This window comes from Patella vulgata, chromosome 7 (genome assembly GCF_932274485.2).
Source record: "Patella vulgata chromosome 7, xgPatVulg1.2, whole genome shotgun sequence".
NCBI lineage: Eukaryota > Metazoa > Mollusca > Gastropoda > Patellidae > Patella > Patella vulgata.
The window spans coordinates 52,145,210-52,165,972 of NC_065885.2; the positions used below are offsets into that span (position 1 = coordinate 52,145,210).

The following is a 20,763-nucleotide window of genomic DNA, read 5'->3' on the forward strand; positions in this document are numbered from 1 at the left end:
AAATGAAAATGGCCTTGTTGTTTTATAAGATTTTGATGCGTCCATTGCCAATCGGCAGACTATTCGTTAAATCTGTCGTGGCACAGATATAACGTGTACTGTTTGTTTAATACGATACGAATCTTATAGTCAATTGGGATCTTAAACTGTCTCTTTCTTTTAAGAATACTCAAAGCATACAGCTCTCTGATAATTGTCTATAATGCTAGGTTCACACTTTCGATCTTTTATCGGTGAATTGTTATGACATTGACTTAAAACCGATAGTCGAAAAGTCAAGTTGCGAGACACTAATCAGAAAGACTTCAACAAGCAGAGAGGGGTTTTACATAGGCTAAGCCTGTTCAGCAATCCCATTCAGACATCCCGAATAAAATATTGTTTATAAAAAAAACCAAAAAAAAAACCAAGCAGATCAAATAGGGAAATGAAATGAAATGGGGTTTAACGTCCTACACTGAACTGGGCTAATGAAGACAGCAAATAGGAAATGAGATCAGATTTGCACAGTTTTAATATACAGTCAACAATTATAACAGGTATACGGTCACACTTCAACATTAAAGTTAAATCATAAAATTCGACCAATTTTCCAATGTTTTATCAAACCCCCAGTTTCACAAATCAATTTGCTCTACAATCCCACGTTTACAAAGTGGCAGTTGCAGTAGTGACATTAGTTAGTAGTAGTAGTAGTAGTAGTTGCAGTATGATTGGCACTCTAATCTGTATGATGGTTTATGCTCTGCCTGTTGACCCAGTTCCACTTAGTCAACCTTTCAGTACCAAAACTATCCCAGATAATAACCCTTAAAAAAATTTCTTCGTATTTCCGAAATTCATTACTTATAATATGCCTTACAAACCGGTCAATTTAATGTTATTGATGCCTAAACCAAACTAATGCTATACAAATACAATTAAGCAATGACCCCTCTGTCACGATTGTCTGAAAAAGAAAGCGAATTACTATCGACCTTGTTAGTTATTGTCAGAAATCGTTAAGCTATCGCGTATGATTTTCCTCCATTTGGATTCCTCATAATATACATGTTTATCGACGTTTACTTTTCCATAGAAAGCTAAATACTTCCAAACATCTATAATTTAAATGTTATAACGATATGAATGGGATAATACGGATGATAATAGGGTTGACAAATATAGATTTGTTCTATTAAATTTTGTGTTATAAAGTATCGATGTCTCACAGATATCTCTATATAGCTCGAAAATATAATATATATTTCATAAACAAGTCAACGGTATATTGAAGTCATTGAAGAGCAAGATATTGAAGTAAGCAAGTGCTTATGACTCTGGTCGCATCAATATCACAAATAGGCCAGTTTCTTTAATACCAAAGAGTTTTAACATTGATTTACAGGTGTATTTTAACATATATGTCAGGTCGTATTAAAGCACATAAACTATTGCAGTGAATATATTACTAACGCGTTATCTGATAACATAAGCGTTTATCCTTTCACCTTTTTGCAAGTATATGTACACTACATATTGGCTGATTCGTTAAAATCGAATTGAACCTGTAAGGCTACCGTTTCTATTTCAGTGAATGCATTATTCGCTTCTTGCCTGACAACAATAGCGCCCAAGTATTCAGGCTTGCTAGTCTACGTTAACAGAAACTTAGATTTTTAAAGAATCGTGTAAGATAGAAAGTTGCTCGGTAGTTTGAATATATTTTAATCAATGCTGATGTGGTTAATGCTTCGCTTAAAGTAGCTAAGTCTCTAACTCAATATCGTCCAAAATCTTCGACATTGAAAACACGAATTATTTGTCAATTTAAATCAACATTGATGTTGTGATCTTACCGGGAAAAGATGGACTTCTGATATCCAATATTGAAGACAAAATAAACATTTTACGATTGGTACACGAATCCTGTACCATGATGCGCTTCAGCGCTATTTGTAATAATGGACTCGAAAAACGAGGCAAGGCAAATTCCAGAAGTAATGTAAAAAGTTAACGTCTTATTCTTATCTGGAGAGCATGCGCAATAAATATTATCGGTGTAGACTGGAATAACCAGACGCTAGAGATTGCCATTCAATTGAGACTTCTGGCGTATTTCGCCGAACATAACTGATTAGAAATTACAGTAAAAACAGAAACGATTGAATGTAAATCAGTTTAAATACATTAATATTACATTATTACATGCGTTGCGACCCATGTGTATGTCAATTTCTAGGTCCCAAGTATTAGCGATTTAGCCCCTTTAATTTAGCCAAATGATCACAATGAATTAACAGTCAACTTGGTATTTTTTCCTGTATCTCATCGTTCACATGATATAATGTTAATAGACAATGCAACTGCTGATCTTTACATAAGGACGGAGCTGCAAAGGGTAAAATGAGTTTTTGTAATCAATTTATACTGAAATAATGGTACGTTTTCAAGACTTAACAATTCTATCAGTTTTCACTTGTTTTGTGGCATGAAAGATATAAAAGAATTCTTATGTCTGTTGATTTTTGAAAAGTAATTTGATCAGGTATTGCTTCCTGGCAACACCCTCGCATAACAAAACATGCATGAAATTGGTTCTTGTTGCTCAGTAAAGTCAAATGTTTGTAAACGATCAGTCATCTAGAATGTTGGTCAAGTCTTTATTACGCAACAACTTGATAGAATGATTCAGCCGATCCAATCTATAAAAGCGTTTTATATAAAATTGCGACCGATTTTCTTTTACTGGCGTTGCGAGATGTTCAAACTAAATGATCTATCACTTGTCTACGATTAAAGTGTTGATTTTTAAACTGAACGAGCCGACAAGGCGCCAAACATTTCGTTAGCTACAACTCTTAACTGTGGACGATATCCTAGTTGGAATGGACGTGGTTTCCTATCGATCCAACGTGTTCCTAGTTAAATTCCTATTGGCCGGCAAATGGTACATTGTACATACTTTGGTAGCATTGATGAAACCCAATCATACACTAGTCACGGCATTAGTATAGCTCTATAAAATAAGTCTACGCTATGGAAGAAACTTACTTTATTAACGGGAGATTCGCGGAAAACAGACAAAGCTCCCCTATTTCAAGGTGTATTATTTTTACAAGCCGCCAGTGTTGACATTTTAAAAGTAGCTGAGTAATAGACTAGCTGGATTAGATTTCTGAATCACTCTCTCTGATACTTTATCATCCACGGAAACTCCGATGTTTAGTGTTGATGTTCTATAATCTATGTGAGGTAAGTTTTCTTGTATTATTTTGTAAGCTTAGTGTAATCAATAACTACAGGAGAACAGGTGACAAAAACTGATATTACTGCGCCTAAATAAATACTATATTGAAAAGTGTTAGTTTGGAGAAGTTAAAACAACACAGCGAATTAGCACTTATAATCCAGGGAAAATTTAACCATAGCTTTTTAAGAGACCCGTCTGCATTTTTATTTCGGGATTAAAGGGGAAATGGAGGTGTAAAGAATAAGCGTTATCCCAGAAGAACGTGACCTCTCCTTTAAGTTTCAAAATAAATGAAATGGGGTTTGCCATACTATTCTCCTACGTCAACTGATGGGGAGGGGGCACGGGCATGTGCTTTCAGATAGAAATAATGTTTGGTGCTGTGCACATGACAGGGCATGCTTACGCTTTCTAAATGACATTATACCACTTCTTGCTTGTAGTGTTTGATGAGTTCACATAACTGGCAAATTGATTATACGTCTAGCGATGTTTCATCGCATGATTGATAGTATATTCAGTTGTAGATATTCCTATCTCAAGCTAGTTCTAGAATCTTATTCTGCACATACTCAATAAATAATCATGCCGTCAAAGGTAAAAAAAAAGGGTATTTCGTTGAATCCGTTTCATAACGACGAGGCTATACTCTTCTGAATTAATGTTATCAAGATGCAACCAAATATTAACAAGTATAGATAATTAAAATATGATTGAATGAATTCTTCTATAACCTACGCATTTTATTTCACTTTATTGTGTTCCGAAAAGAAAACCCTAAAAAAGATTTATTTTGCCTTTGTTATCAGTATTTAAAAATAGATCAGATTTGTTTTGATTTATTTTGATCGGAATATGCAAAGATTTATTTTGATTTATTATGGCATCTTTATACTGGATGTTTAGAGGTTGTCCAAAACCGACTGGGTTGTTTCTGTCTACAGAGAGTATTGGGAACCACTTATAACAATTTCAAATACGGGGATAGATTTTTGACTTTCAAATAGCAAAAAATGCCAAAATCAAAAAAATGCCAGCCCCTCTCCTTTTATGTAATGATGCATTCGTTTTCAATAACCCAGAACGTGGGCTATACTTTGCCCAACGTTTAGCCGACAAATTTAGAGATAAATAAACAGTATATCAAAAGCAACATAATTAGATGGTGTGGTAAGGGAAGGGGTCGAGGAATACCTAAACACAGTGAATATTCGCCTTTGATATTTCGGGCGTTGCACAGAGTATGAAACGTAACATTGTTTTTCAATGCTAGTCAATGGTATGAGTTTTGGCGAATACATTTAGTACTATTTAATAGTGCACCTGCAACAGAATGTCAACATACGGACAGGCTTTACCGTTACCAGTGTTTATTACTTTATTATTACGTATTACTTTATTATAAACAAATACTTAAATTATCAAATGGAAGCCTATCTGTGAAATTTTCACTGAAACTCCCCTGCTCCCTAAGTTACTGACTCTGTGCACGGTTTGCACAACCCTATGGCCGGCACTGACGTTATTATCAAATTATTGTTGAAAACAATGTAGAAAATTAAAACACCCATTAGCAAACTTACAGCTCCATTTTCTGATTTTACGATGTTTAATGCAATTCAGTGGATCTATAACAGGGTTATAAAATGAGGATAAGAAGAATACACAATTCTCTTCAGTCTAATTTGATACTAAATGAACACGACATGTATTTGTGTGTCTATTCATTTGGCGTAATATTCTCGTACATAACCTCGGTAAATGTGTCATTATATTTCCGATACGATTATAAAAATCGTAAATCAATGCATTATGTTCTCGTTATTCATGATTCATAAATTGCAGTGGGATAGTTAGTGTTTTTAGTTATTTGTAAATGGGATTCGGAACCATGGTGACTCAGTGAGTATCGCGCTGGCTCACTAAACAGCAGGTCCCGGCTTCCATTCCGGGACCTGAGTATGACAGAGGGCCTGGAAATAAAATTTATTTAGTTGTTTGGGTGATAAACCTAGTAAAAGAACCTATGTACAGGAACACTTGCCCCCAAAGCGCATTGCGTTTCATTATCCCGGTTTGTGCAGAAAAGTAAGACTTTCTTGAACTGAAAAAACTAATCGTGTTAATTTTTGCATCAAACGATTTCTATGTCATATAATCCATTAGAATGATCTTGACATTTACATTAATATTGTATTTACTTTAATTATTGGATGTTATATAATTTTCATTACACAACAGATGTCATGATCCCCAACTTCTGTAGCAAAGCTAAGATCAAAGTCATATTAAAATAACGAGGACATAACATGAAGAATTTGCGCAATTTCAGTTCATGTTTCTGTGTTGGTGTGTGTACACATGTTTTTATATTTTATTCTGTTTGATTAAAAGTTCATCTTTGATTGGACCCAATTCCCTTCGATTTTAATTTAACCAATACATTCCAGCAATCGTAAATATCAGATCTGCTGTTCAATACCCGGTTTTATGGCAATTTATTATTCATTCTTTGAAACAATTAAAAGGTTACATGGGGTCGTGCCTAGACTCATACTGATCAAAATGTTATTAGAACCCTAACCTAACGTCAGTTACATTACTTTCTATAAATTCACACAGCAATTATTTAATCACAGAATCTTCAGTCAAGACTCGAAGGATATCTGAATTTATCCATTAACATTTACCTCAAGATGGTATCTAACCTGTGTTGTTTTGTTTAATCACCAAAACTACTATCCAAAGACTACTTTTAAGCTTTGTTATATTTGTGTAAGGAAAATAAATATACAGTGTGGTTCTATAAATTAAATACGTAACTTTGTATTACTTCACTGCTATGTTTTGTCTGAAGAAAGTTTGATTGTTTAGAAATTGGAATTTTACATACCGGGTTTTTCAGATGGGAGCATTAGGGTTATCAGAAGTATATTATGTTATCATTATGCTGTATCATAATACATATTATGTTGTGATTCCCAGAAACGGGGGTCGCGGTGGCTCAGTGGGTGAGACGCTGGCTCGCTAACCTGGGGGCCCCGTGTTCGATCCCGGTGTTGGACAACGTATAGTCGTCGTTCGAATAGGACGAACATCCGATGTCATATAAAAATCCCTTTGCAGTTGGAATTTAATATAATAATAATAATAATAATAATAATGAGTCTTATAATGCGCTAAAATCCACATCACGATAGGGAAATGCTCTAAGCGCTGACCACACACCAAACACACTACAACACAAAATGCACATCATAATGTCATATTTAAATATAACGTTTAAAAAGATGGGTCTTTAGGTTTGATTTAAATGAAGTTAATGTTTCAGCAGACTTTAGTTCTAGGGGCAATGAATTCCAAAGCGTTGCAGAGATATATGAAAAAGATCTGGCACCAAATGTTTTCAATTTGAATTTGGGCGTCTCAAGCAGACATTGATCAGTGGAGCGAAGGGACCTGGATGGAACATATGGATGAACAATATCCTGTAGGTAGGGTGGAGGAGAGGAGAGGCGAGGGGAAGGGGGGAGGCGTAGCACCGCTGTCCTTTGCAAAATTCTCCCACAACCACTGTATGGTGTATTGTATTGATGTGAGGAAGCCGCGGTAGCCAACAGGTAGGACACTATAATATCTCGGTGTCGAATCCCGAGAACAACCTTACATGTTAGTCTCAAATCGTTGAAACCGTACCGCATTACATTACTATGAGAATACTTAAAAAACAACACATGTCTTAGTTTTATATGAATTATCCATGACTAATATTGATGACAAACACAATGGTTTATCCAACAAGTAATTTCATTAAAACTTGTTGTTACAGGGGCATATATTTCATGGCTGTGCATGTAAATGCTGGCTTCATTAGGTGATGTATTTCCAATCGCACATTGAGAATTACTAATCTGTAACTTACACGATGCCTAAAATACACCAGCTTTGGCATAATTTTACACCGGATGATGTCACTAGAATAATACTTGTAATATTTTGAATCGTATAATATCATACCTTCTCTGGTAGTAAGCAATTGGCATTTGGTGCTCATATTAAGGCCACTAAATACATTATATCAGTCAGTCCCTGTTGAAACTGCTTTTGTTATATTTTCAAATATGGCACGTGATCTGGATGTATTTGTGTTCAAAATCGTAGTAACCATGGGGGTCATAATTTTTGTTTCTCTCTCTCGTTGGTACGTCAATGCAAACCTTTTCAAAATGAGAAACCTATTTGTTTTGTAGAGATACACATATATACTCTATGAACAGTACTTTAATTCAAAAGTGTTCAAAATAAGAGAACATTGCAATAAATATACTCGTCAATCGCGATGCCATTTGCATAACCATAAATTGGAAAAAATATATTTGTTCCCAAAGATATTAAGGATTTTATAGATTCATTCGGACAAAATAGTTTTACAATCAACAACTTTTGACCGTCATTATGTATTACACTTGTTTGATGATGAATTGTGGGGCAATGGCTTCTAAGACTTCGTAGTTACTTGTTTAATATATTGTGTACGATAAGGTAATCAATAAAAATTCGAAGGATCGAAAAAAGATGATCCAATTCTGCTCGAGGTAAAATGTATTTAAGCATAATGTATTAGGCTATGTTTAAAACAAGGACGTTTCTAAATATAAATGACTACACCGTTAATCTGGAAATCTAAAGATCATTATTTTAAAAGGTTATTGGAATTCCTTGTCTGTAATTAAAATCTAATTCCATTATATTCTATTCGATTTTGTTTTTTATTCAGTAAAGTAACGCTGGTCTGAAATTCGCACAGAGAATAGGCTAATTATGGTGTTACAAGAATTCAAATGCTTAAAGAACTGCGCGAATACATCAAATTATAATGGGCACTATTATGATTAATGTTAATATCAAGTTCTCTTTTATAATTTACATTTCGTCGTGTCTTCTCCAGTGGGGGATTTTTATAGAATGATTTATTCACGGTTCATTAAAATAGATACATGTCCTCTAGCACACATTGTTATAGTGGGGGTCATGACGTATAATGTAAAGTGCAGTTGCTTCTTGCTCGGAGATATACATTCTACGTAATAACGTTGGATTTTGAAATCCCAGTGTATTATGTCATTTAGCTACAGTCAATGATGGGAATGATGGCTGTCCTTACATCTTAAATGTTCTATAACTCCTTTATTGGTTTTCTTTTTCTTTTATGTATTTGTATTTCTAGGGGTGGCAGCGTATTTCTAATTTACAAAGGCAATATTAAAATCTCCATCCAGAAAACCTTGAAACTTTCCTAATTTGAATACATTGACTGTATTTTATCTGTCAATCGGAGTAAATTCAGGTTAATAACAATATACAGACCCCCAGCAAAGCAGCATGAACAACTCCTGGATTCGATATCACAATCTGGTCTTCAGCTGCTCATAACTGATGATTTTAATTGTCATTATGATAATACTAACAATTCTTTTGCATCTAATTTCAAAGACGTTATTGACAAATATTCTCTTAAACAACATTTGTCTTCGCCAACTCACAAACATGGTCACATTTTGGACTTGATTCTGACGAGAAAATCTGAACTGGAAGTTGTAAATATTCAATTCACGAATAAACTTTTATTCGACCATTTTTTAATTGATTTTAACATTAACATAGAAAGCTCGAATTTTAAAATAAGCATTATTCCTTTGGCAAATTTAGAGCAATTGATATAGAACAGTTTATCAGTGAGGTAAAATCATCAAATTTCATGGAAGCCATAGCTATCAAAACATCGACAGGGAGGTTGATCTTTTACAATAATTCTTTATTTTCTGTTATTGATTTTGCCCCCCCCCCCGCCTCGTGTCTGTGTTCGCTCCAGGACAGAAGTCGACGCCGCCTTACAGGCTCGTAACTGGCGTCGCACTGGTCTGCAAATTCATAAAGACATTTATGACAAACTTAGGCATAAAGTAAAAACTCTCATCGAAACCACAAAAACTGTCTTAAGCAGCACAAATAAACAGAAAGATCTTTACAAAGTTGTGAATGCCCTGTTAGGCCCTAATTTTGGAAAAAATATCCTACCAACATAAAATTGTTCTGATTTACCAAACAGATTTGCCGAATATTTTTCCGACAAAATATCAAAAATCCGTTATGATCTCTCCGCGAATGCAACTGAGCCTATTATAATGTGTGTCCTTTGAGTTCTTGGGGGTGTGGATGGCCGAATGGTTAGCACGTGCGCGCTGTATCATAAAGCCTGCCATTGAGTCAACTGGCGTGGTTTCGAATCCCCGGTTGTACGTGACAAGGAGTAGGGTCGCCTGTCCAACCTTGTGGGTTTTCGCCGGGTCTTCCGGTTCCCTCCCACTGCTAAAGACCCCTACGCGCAAGCGAATTATTGAAATAAAATTAAACCATATGCTAGTCCCGAAATGACTTAGTTTGTGTCGAGTGGACATTAAAGCCCATTTCTCTCTCTCTCTCTTTGAGTCCTTTTTTGTGAACTAGATGAACTGAAATTAACGAAGATAATCAGACCCATGAGATCAACTTCCTGTTCGCTTGATCCTAACGTACCTGGTTCCTTAAAACCCACCTTGAAGTGTCCCTGCCGATTATGTAGAATATTATCAACGCACCGTTTAAATTTGGAATATTTCTAAACCCGTAATAAAACCGCCAATGTGTCTCCACTCATCAAGAAACTCTCTTTAGATCCAAACATCGACAAAACCTACAGACCAGTCTCAAACCTCAGCTTCTTATCTAAAGTACTTCAGAAGTGCATAGCTGAAAAAATTAAACACCATCTTAGTGAGTATAATTTACTTGACAAATGCCTGTAGAAAATATTCCACTCCACTGAAACCTCGTTATTAAAAGTTCACAACGACATCTTAACATCAGTTGATAATAATTGATGTGTACTGTACAGCGGGTACTTCTCGATTTGTGCGCAGCTTTTGACACCTTAGACCATGATACCTTACTGTCCCGTTGTAAATCTAAATTCAGTGTTCTCGGTGCTGTGCTTGAAATGTTCGACTCGTGTCTAGTTGGTAGAAGTCAGTCAGTGCTAATCGATGGAAAATTATCTAACCCCACGGATCTTCAGTATATTGTGCCTCAGGGCTCAATTTTGGGACATTTTAATTTGAAGGGGGGGGGGGCGGCTCCCAGTGCTGCCGAGTAATATTGGGCTGTGTGGAAAACGCCACAATCTATTTGTAGAATATCTGAAACCACGGTATTTGTTTGGCACTGGTTGAGCATTATGATTATGATTATAATGTTGAAAACCACATTGACACCGCGTGATATTTTGCCATTTGCGATGAGGCGCAAAACCTCAAGGGGGCGCGAAACTCAAAACCCTGACGCAAAGACCGTCACTGTATCCCTCTCACTTAGTCCCTGACTGGGATGACATCAAGATTGAAAAATCGGACAATATTATTTTTACTTAGTTACTTAGGAAAGAAAAAAGATGATAAACAGAGGAATCTTTAAGAAAGGATATTCTTAAAAAAAACTGACATAATCCGATGTCTACGTTTACATTGAACGTCACTGACAAGATGATCCAATTATGCAGATTTATATATTTTTATAAAGGTTAATCACTATCATTAATACTTTACAGACAAGACACAATAATTGGTTGAAGCCACGGTGGCTCACTGAGTAAGACGTTGGCTCGCTTATAAGAACTCCTATATTAGAATTATTGACAATGAATTAAATATTCATTTTACATAAATTTTTATCTGTACATTAACTTCCTTTTAATTTCAGTATTTTAGATTATTTGCACATGTATCGTTATATTCATAGGTGATATTTTCTTGAATAAATATTTCTCAAAAAAAAACAAAAAAAACATGACTTGCTAACCTGAACGTCCCGTGTTCGATTCCTGCGTTGGCGACAAAGTTCATCTGGACTTTCCTGTGTGGTTCCCCATTGCCAGTAATACAGTACAAAGTGCCTGGCATGGCAACGTAGTCGTTCGGATGGGACGAAACACTGAGGTACACAATGGCGTGCACGAAATAGATCCCTTGGCAGTTGGAATTCGATATAAGATTAAGCCTTAGCACCGCTGTCCGGACAATTTACCCCATAGCACACTGTATGGTGCATGCCTGTTTCCATTAGCCCAGTCCGAGCAGAACTGTAGGACGTTAAACCTCATTTCATATCATTTCAATAAGTAGTTGTTTTTTGTTGGTTTTTTCCCATTTGGGGCCAATCTAACGCAAAGACCCGTAATTATGGATGATAAAATCCCCAAAAACTCATGTTTAAAAAAAACACCAGAGTTAACAACAATGTTTTATTGGATCATTTTTTACTAGTCACTCGGGCGGTGGTTGAAACGTATTATATGAATAAAACATGAAAGCTGTATTTCAAACGACATTTAACATGACACTCAGATCCATTTCACATCATGATATAGGGATCAAACTTAAGCAGATAAAGACAAAACAAATCATGTCTTATGTAAAAGCAATTAAAAATGTCGTGTTTTCAAATCTCAAAAGGATAATAAAAACTGAAAAGCTGTACTTATACACGGCAATAATTAAACAATCCCTATAAACAAATCTGTTAAGCGAGTTAAGAGTTCCAGAAAATTGGTTAAAATATTACAGAATGAAGTGAAGTGTACTTTATGTCTTATTAATAATTGGTTTGTTTTTTTTACATGTACGGAAATGTCAACTTGGGTTTGTACACATGTGTAACACTTAAAAACGCAGATACTTTTTGCTTTATTCTGGCTGGTTAGTACAATGTTGTCCTATTTGTATATAGAAACTGGTCGATATATCAAAGTTCGTTATATCGGGTGTGGGTGGGGCATTGTCATTGATTATTTGTGTTATTAACGAGTTATTTTCAAAAGTTATTTCTTTTGAATTATTAAAAATATCGACTGCAACGGTTTGGAAATAACAATGCCTTTGGGGTGGTTTGTTTCAGCCGAATGTAACAGATTTAAAAAAAGGGACACAATTAATCTGTCATGATTTGTATGTACAAGTAACCACGTAAAGGATTAAAAATACACAGGCCTATGTAATAGTAATGGTTTCATGTCTGCTAGTCATAAACATTTCATACAGATAAGCACTATTTTCCTAGACAAAATACTATTTGTCTATGGTCTAATGCTGTGACACAAACGTATAACAATACCTAATAAATACTTTCAATTTTATTTTTCATACTTTTTGTCACTCATGCGTTATTAACCAAAGTACACACAGGGGCACGCTATATTATGGAAATTAAACATTGATGTACGATTTCTGGTTAATGGGTTCATGTTTTTTGCTTTTTGTTGTTTTTTTCTTTCGAGGTGGGAGTAAATTGGCATAGTACATAAGGGAATATTATATATCATACTATTCTCCTTTTGTCGAACATACATGTCCTGTACATAACGAGACTGGCGACTGGTGGAATGTGTTTTTAAAATTTTGGGGAATGGGCCTGGTCCCCTCGTCGGTGGGACCAGAACGCTTAGTTCCTAACCGTTGGGTCCACTTAGTGAAAAGAATCCGCATGCTTTACGTGGAAAAGCGAAGTGCTCGCGGTAAAAACCACATAGCTGGACCCGTGGATTATTTACATATCAAAAACTGTTCGACTAATAAGTTCCATATGGTTAAAAGTTAGTTAAAAGTCCATTAATACGGTTCACAACTTCAGCGTTTAAAAGTTAAAGGAATTCCATTAGGGTTTTTTCTTGCCTTTGACTCTTCCCAGATAAAAGTTATATAAAAAGAAAAAGAAGAGCCAACAGCAACACAGAATAAGGCAATTAAAACAAATTGAAGCATTTATAGAAATGATACATGGCATTAATACATTAAATTAAAATGGTTGATATGCACTGCCATTGCTAATAATAGTTGTGTGGGTCACTATTCTTTTTGTCATTATTTTCCCATAATTTATTATTATATTAAATCATACAGTAGGCTGAGTCACCACACTGTCCTACAACAATATTTCCTTCCTTTGTAACTAGATATGTAGTTCCCTATCTTAATGTTAATTTATTCTGATATTATTAAAGCATCCAGCTGATTAGCCGCCAACCTGGTGTACACAACCAGTCATCTTTCCATGACTAGTGCTCTTTTTCGCAACTTAACAGTCAATTCCCGATTCTGCTCTGAATTTCGAGATAGCTTCACATATTCGGGGGGGGGGGGGTATATTTTGCAGGCTATATTGAAGTTTAGCATCTTCCATTAAACCTCTTACTGAGAGTCTTAAATTTTCTCTTCCATTTTATTGCACGTAATGATGAAATGATTAACGGTCAAAATGTGGCCGCATTTGCACTTCACATTGTTTATATTTATGGTCGGTAATTAAATCTTTAGTTCTCAGTCTTTACAATCAGATCGTTATTAAATTTGAATCCAAAAGTATTTGCTCTGGCCAACTCAGTTTTCCTTTCTGATTTAGTCTTATTTTAACAATGCTGAACGCTATATTTTAAGTTTTCGGTTTTTTAAACTGTACTTTATAATATGTACGCCTGACATTTTACTCACTAAAATCAAAACCAATGCCGCTTTGTTAATAAAAGTATTACGTACCAAGCCAAATCTATTCCAACAGATAAACGTCCGCTTCCACCGAAGTGATATCACAGACAGGTACATGTTATATATACAGATGAACTACTATTCAAAAAAAGTAGGGGATATTTGATTTTTAAGTGTTATTAAAGTCACCTAATGAAACTGACGAAGAAACAAATGACAAAATGAAATGAAGTTCACATTCATCGATTTATTCCAAATGATCGTTAGACTAAGTAAGGCACAGACTGACCATTATAAGGGTAAAATGATACCCGGGGTCAAACAGCAAAGTTACCACAGCATCACAACCAAGTCAGTAACGGGTAAATCCTCCTCTGTTTGCCAAACAAGCATTGATCCGACGTGGCATACTCCTAATGAGACGTCTAAGGTCATTTTGGTCCAGATTGTCCCATTCCTGTTGCAACGCAGCAGCAAGTTCTTGGACATTGGCAGGACGTTGTTGACGTTGACGTAACCTCTGTCCAAGCATGTCCCAGACATGCTCGATGGGGGAGAGGTCGGGACTCAGTGCTGGCCAAGGTAATGTGGTGATGTTCTGTTGTTGGAGGTAACCTGTAACGATCCTGGCCCTGTGACATCTTGCGTTGTCATCCTGGAAGATGAAACGGCGGCCATGACGTCGTGCGAACGGTACAACATGGACTGCCAAGATGTTGTCCCGGTAGTACTGGCCTGTAACACGCCCTGCAACAACATGTAAAGCCGTTCTTCCAGCAACAGTGATGCCTCCCCACACCATAACAGAACCACCTCCAAATCGATCATGTCTGATGACGTTAACGTCTTGGAAGCGCTCGTTTCGACGACGCCACACCCTCCTACGTCTATCCAAAAAATCAACAGTGAACCTTGACTCATCTGAAAACATCACATTGCTCCAGCGTCGATTATCCCAGTGTTGACGATCCCTACACCAACGACGTCTTGCCTGAATGTGATGATCTCTCAAACAAGGGATCACGCGAGGACGTCGGGCGCGAAGGTGACCCCTATGCAGTCGATTCCGAATCGTCTGGCCACTCACTCTCACACCAGTGTCTGTTTGAAGACGAGCGCTGATCTGATTTGCTGTGATGACACGATTTCTCAAGGCCAAGGTACGGATAAATCGATCCTGGGCTTGAGTTGTCGCCCTTGGTCGACCTGAGCGTGGTCTGTCCTGTACAGATTGTGTATCACGGTATCTGGACCATAGCCTGCTTATGACAGACTGAGAAACATTCATCGTCCGCGCCACAACCGCCTGTGTTGTGCCGATCTGTAGCATGCCAAGGGCACGTAACCTTTTATTTTGGGTAAGCCGACGCAAATCAAAATTTGTTTTCTGGTCACTAAAACAATTAAACTGATGTTTCCACCCTGGAATTCAATGCCACAATGACTGTAACATTCAAAGTCAGAGTCGTGCAAATCTTGGGTTGGACCCCCATGATGATCCCAAGCATCACATGCATTCCATGCGGTAGCTATTGGTGCGTTTGGGCGTCACATGTAACTGGAAATGTTTCTTCTGTTAGGTTCTATAGTGACTTTTTTCGTAGTCATTTGCATATTTTAGTATTATGCCCCCAAAATCAAATATCCCCTACTTTTTTTGAATAGTATATTTACAGGGCGATTGACGAATATATAAACTGCCAGTGTGAACGGTGAATTTATAGCCGCGCTAATCCGGAGCTACACTCTATAGTGAAGTTTCTCGCGTGAAGTGTGCACATGCGTGCTCAACCGGACGTTTACTTTCTGGCATACAAACCCGTGTTCTTTTCCACTAAATCAATCAACCGCTTTTTTTTGCTGAAAATTCCGCTTGCAATTGTCCGATTTTTTAGGACATGGTATTATTATAAAAAATAAAGCAGCTGTTGAACGTAAACAGTGTCGGGTTCCATGCTGTAGGGGGTAAATTTTACTTATGACGTCATTTACGTGGGATTCCCCAAACTTTTCAGCATTTTTTCTAGCGGAAACGCCTTGATTATTATTTTTCAACGCGAATGGGATTAGACAATACATCTCTATATCTAGTTAGAAAACAATAAGAGAAGTGGGATGTTTAACTGTTTGTGAACCGATCGAGTTATTTCTAGATCTTTATAAACCAGCGCATTTTGTGGAAGATCTATAAATGTGATACATTGAGTACGGTGACTTTATTAACGCAGTCAATTGAAATTCTAGCGCCAAAATAATTTTTTTAGACAAAAAGTTTACTTTTAAAACTTTCTAGTGTTGTTTCTATCAAATTGTGTGTCTCTCACGGCTTATCTATTCATCACAAATCTCTAAACAAAATCACATTGGTACCTAGTTCTTGAATACAAGGCATTTGAACAATAGTTGCCTTTCAGAATTGATGGTAGATGATGCACCATTGAATATAGAACTTATAATCAAATAATAGAGACATATAATTGATTGGAGCAGCGGAATTAGAAACAACTAACTTGATTAAACCGTAACTTGCCATCACACGAGCTTTATCAAATAGACATTTGGCGTCTTGAAAGTTCAGTAATTTTTTCGCTCACTCTCACTTAACCTCACTACGATTTATATAGTAGCAATAAACCCGTTATATTATGTTTTTGTAGAGAAAGATATATTATTAAGTCACGAAAGAAAATCGTTGCTAGTTAAAAAAATCTCGTTAGATTCTGCACATATAAAGAAAGCCACAATACTCATAAATCAAAATAAAATCGTGTCACTTTTAGTTGAAATAATTGTATAGGGGTGCTAACATCTGAGAATTCACCTTGGGAAATCTGTATCAAAGATCGAAATAACAGAAATATATGGGCGAAGAAATAATACAATTACATTCATTGGTGGGGAAATAATGAAGGACATAATTTTTTCCAGTGTAGGTGTGCGAATCAATTAATATATGGCGTAGCGATAAAATGTATAGAAGAAGAAAAGCACTTGGTATAGAGCGGTGAGTCCGTTACTACTAGTATTCATTGCACAAAGCTAAAATACGGCCATTCTAATAAGCTAGTCGTGGACTTCATCCAATCAGAACGATATAAGACACAAACATGACAGTGCTTTATACTTAAAAGCTTTTAGATTCGACAACAATAAAAAAAACTTCAACCATGTTAAACAAAGGGGATACTACCGTACTTGACAACATATATACACTTGTATAATCTCCCCAAAGATACCAAGCTATCCCACTAAAATCCCATTAAATTAAAATGTCGGTTTAACACACAATAGAATTTCAAGAAAAACAACTATTTCAAGGGAGAACAATTACTTCAAGCACATGTCTAAGTATCACAACGTGATCCGATGCACGATCTAACTCCACAAAATAATTTAACTACCAATCTGAAGATTAAAATTTAGCTGGCTGCATTATGTTTTATTTGGTCTGCCAAATATTACTACAAATCACAAATTATATATTTATAGTTTTGTATTTTTATATATACCAGCATATAAAGTCACACCTTAGAAAAATAAGTAAACATTTCGAGCAAATATTGCCTGATATATATATTTATTCTATAACTGCATGCAAATACAAGCAAATATCATTGAATACAGCCATTGAATAACCTGATTTTGTATTCAATGGCTTGGACAGTACTACTTTTGTCCAGAATGACGTCACTTTCAGAATTATGCTAAACTCTAATGACCTCACCAATAAAGAAAGAAAAAAAGAGCGAAACCTATGATGTATTTTAACGTTATTGGTGATGATTTTTTTTTTTTTTTTTAATAGTCTGGATAATACAGTGTATTTTGAGATTTGCATGTAGTCATAGAATAAAAACAGAACTCAATGACCATTTTGAATATCGTTCGGGTTATTCAATGGTTCACTCGAGTGTTTGCGCAGATATACACTCTCTAGAACCATTGAATAACCCGAGCGGTATTCAATGGTCATTGAGTTTTATCTATATATTAAAATCATAAGACGTAAGGTACATTGGATTTCATCTTGAAACAGATATATTACATGTATGATACTCTTCTTGGTTTCTTTGAAGCCTTAAACCTTTTGATAGGCACCAAAACCACGAATCTAGCATGAATAATAATGAGGTACACACGGTGTACTGGTGCGGCGACCATCTTTGACGCCATTTTGCATTTTTGCGCTGAACCAATCCAATCATTTCATGGGTATAGACCCCCAAATTATTATATATCATAAAGGGTCCTGTGGTCATTTTATGATTACTGCAGCTATCTTGGACGTGATACTAAAAAAAACATCCCGTGACTGAGATTCCGCTAGAATTTTTGTATTGGAAAACCCTTCGTTGTGGGTTAAATTGTTTTGGGCGTACGATCCAATGACTTATTATAAGTTGTGTTAGTCTCGCATTAACCAGATTAACGAGATATTAACACTGCTGTATTACATTTCACTGTTCTCTATAAATAAACTATTGTTTATACCACACAAATACCAAGTACACAGCCCACTTAAACCTCTGTATCACGATGATTACTGGCAATAAAATTACAGTTGTGTGTTCAGTTGTAGAGAAACAGGCTATACATGTAACAGTAATCAAAATAATCAATGATAATGAGCAAGCTTGCAATCAAAAGACGTCTTTATTATTTCAATGTGTTTTGTTCAGTTGGTATTGTGTAATACTCCTTCTAGAACAGTTAATATCATTTGTTTGATGTGTATTACTCCTATTTGATATTGTATAGTGTTTCATTTAGAAAGCCTGATATTTCATATTGTGTAATAATATTTCTAGAACACATGATATCCTATTAGATATTGTGTAATATTCCTTCTAGAACACCTGATATCATATTTGGGAAATGCACTTTCTAGACGACCTAGTATGTATTTGATATTGTGTAATATTTTTTCTAGAACGCCTGATATGACATATTGGGTAATATTCCTTCTAAAATACCTGTTATAATATTTGATACTGTGCAGTACTCTTTATAATACACCTGATATCATATAATATTTGATATTGTGCAATGCTCGTTTCAAGAACATCTAGCATCTTATGTGTTATTGTGAAATACTCTTTCTAGAACAGGTGATATTATATTTATTTGATATATAGAGAATCTCCTACAAGTCGATAAAGTAAAACAAAACGAGGCTTTGCCGAGTAGGAGATTTTATTTATCACCCAACCCTTTCTTACGCGCACAAATAAGTTAAATATAATTCTTTGGTAAGATTAATTTTACTAAGCCTGATTACATTACAGCAAGTCACCCATTGCAAAGTCCTATACATTGACCAGGTGTTTCCTTTTAGGTTATGGGGGTGTATTGTAATTGTTTATGGTTATTCAGAATATTTCTCCAACAATATTACTGGATCCAAAAAGTAGTTCATTTTTTTAAATAAAACAGTAGTTCCTTTTAAATTTACGATATCATTTAATACTCCTATTTATATGAAAACTTGTGTAATACGCCTTCTAAAACACCCCATGTCATATTTATTTGATATCATGTAATACTTCAAGAACACCTTGTATCTTTTGAGTCACAGCATATATGACCCTGACAGATAGGAGTGGGGGCGATTTGTTCAAATTCTTAGACCTGGGACTATAATTTTTACCGGTAACAAATTCCTGGAAGTATCCTTAAAAATAAAATCACAATGTAAACCGAATTGCGGTTGTTTTAAACACGTGCCTTTGATTAAGACTGAATCCAAAAGGCATTAATTACCAGATAATAAGTCTCAAGCATGGAATTTATCGAAGACTTTACCTTGACTTAATCCTATTATGGACCCACCGTTCATTCTATCAACATCTGTGTCGATTAAGAGAAAATACTCGAACAGACCAGACGAAAAGTAGAAATACAAATATTAACTTTTTCTAATCTCTTTGCAAGGTTATCCTGAAATAAAGGTACATTATGAGGTGGGAATAAGGTCAAACATCCTGTAAATGTATTTTAAGTATTTGGAATTTTCTTTATCTGGTTCGTAAAGGCTGTTTTAAATAAGGCTCTGTAAGGTTATGCTGGTAACGTACATCATGTTCGGCATCCTTATACGTCATTAATGCATTTAAATAAAAAATATGGCTATCGTCAGAACTACAATTAGAGTAGAATAACTGACAAAAAGCAAACCTTTTGGTAGTTAAAGAATTCCACCAGACTAATGTGTTGACGCTAAATCTAAGATAAGAATTTCTTTATAATTCAACCTCTAAAAGATGGATTTTATTACGCTTTTCGCCAAACGGTTCTGGACATTTTAAGGCATGCCTTGCAATACTTAGCTAAACGTGTAGGACTGAATAGTATTCAGTGAAATTCACGTAACAGGACATCAGTGGATGTTGTGCGTGCATGTATGTGATGTTTTGCATACATTGGCTTGATGTGGTCTGTGATTGCGTGCGGCTTCACAGAGTGTAGATGATTTGCATACATAGATGGTTCCGTCCTAGGAAGTATTTTGTTCCATTAGCTTCGGAGCCATACAACTGACGGGATATTACATCGATACAGATCGCGTGTCAAATTTAGTTAGTGATAATCAAAAACAGCTTCCCTTTTTTCTATAAAATTCGTATATAGTTGAGATTCATCGATGGATCTGTGGTTGGTTTGGGTTTTTTCAGATGACTATCATTTGTTCTCCGAATGTATTAACTACTTAGAGTTATATAAAATTGTATTCTGTAAATGTAATAAACAACTGTCTCTATGTGAGTTATAATGTCGTCGTCCTCATTTTATTATTTCTTACAGTGATAAATAGTATTTTTTTGTATTTAATTAAAACTATAAACATTTTGTTTTTACAACAATTTGTTTCTTAATGGTAGTAATTAAAGTGATGGTGTGTTTAATAGATCTTAGAATTATTTTTTTAAAACTGTTTCTTATACTATTTGATTATATTCCTTG

At 35.5% G+C, this 20,763-nt stretch overlaps 1 protein-coding gene across 1 annotated transcript in view; it reads left to right on the forward strand.

Annotated features, from left to right (window-relative positions):
- The first annotated feature begins 2,815 nt into the window (after positions 1-2,815).
- The window catches only part of LOC126827790 (high affinity cationic amino acid transporter 1), a 59,957-nt gene continuing 42,009 nt past the window's right edge, over positions 2,816-20,763 (forward strand). Inside the window, exon 1 of the mRNA XM_050557326.2 lies at positions 2,816-3,234. The gene's annotated coding sequence lies outside the window, so the exon portion shown is untranslated. The remainder of the gene's footprint in view (positions 3,235-20,763) is intronic.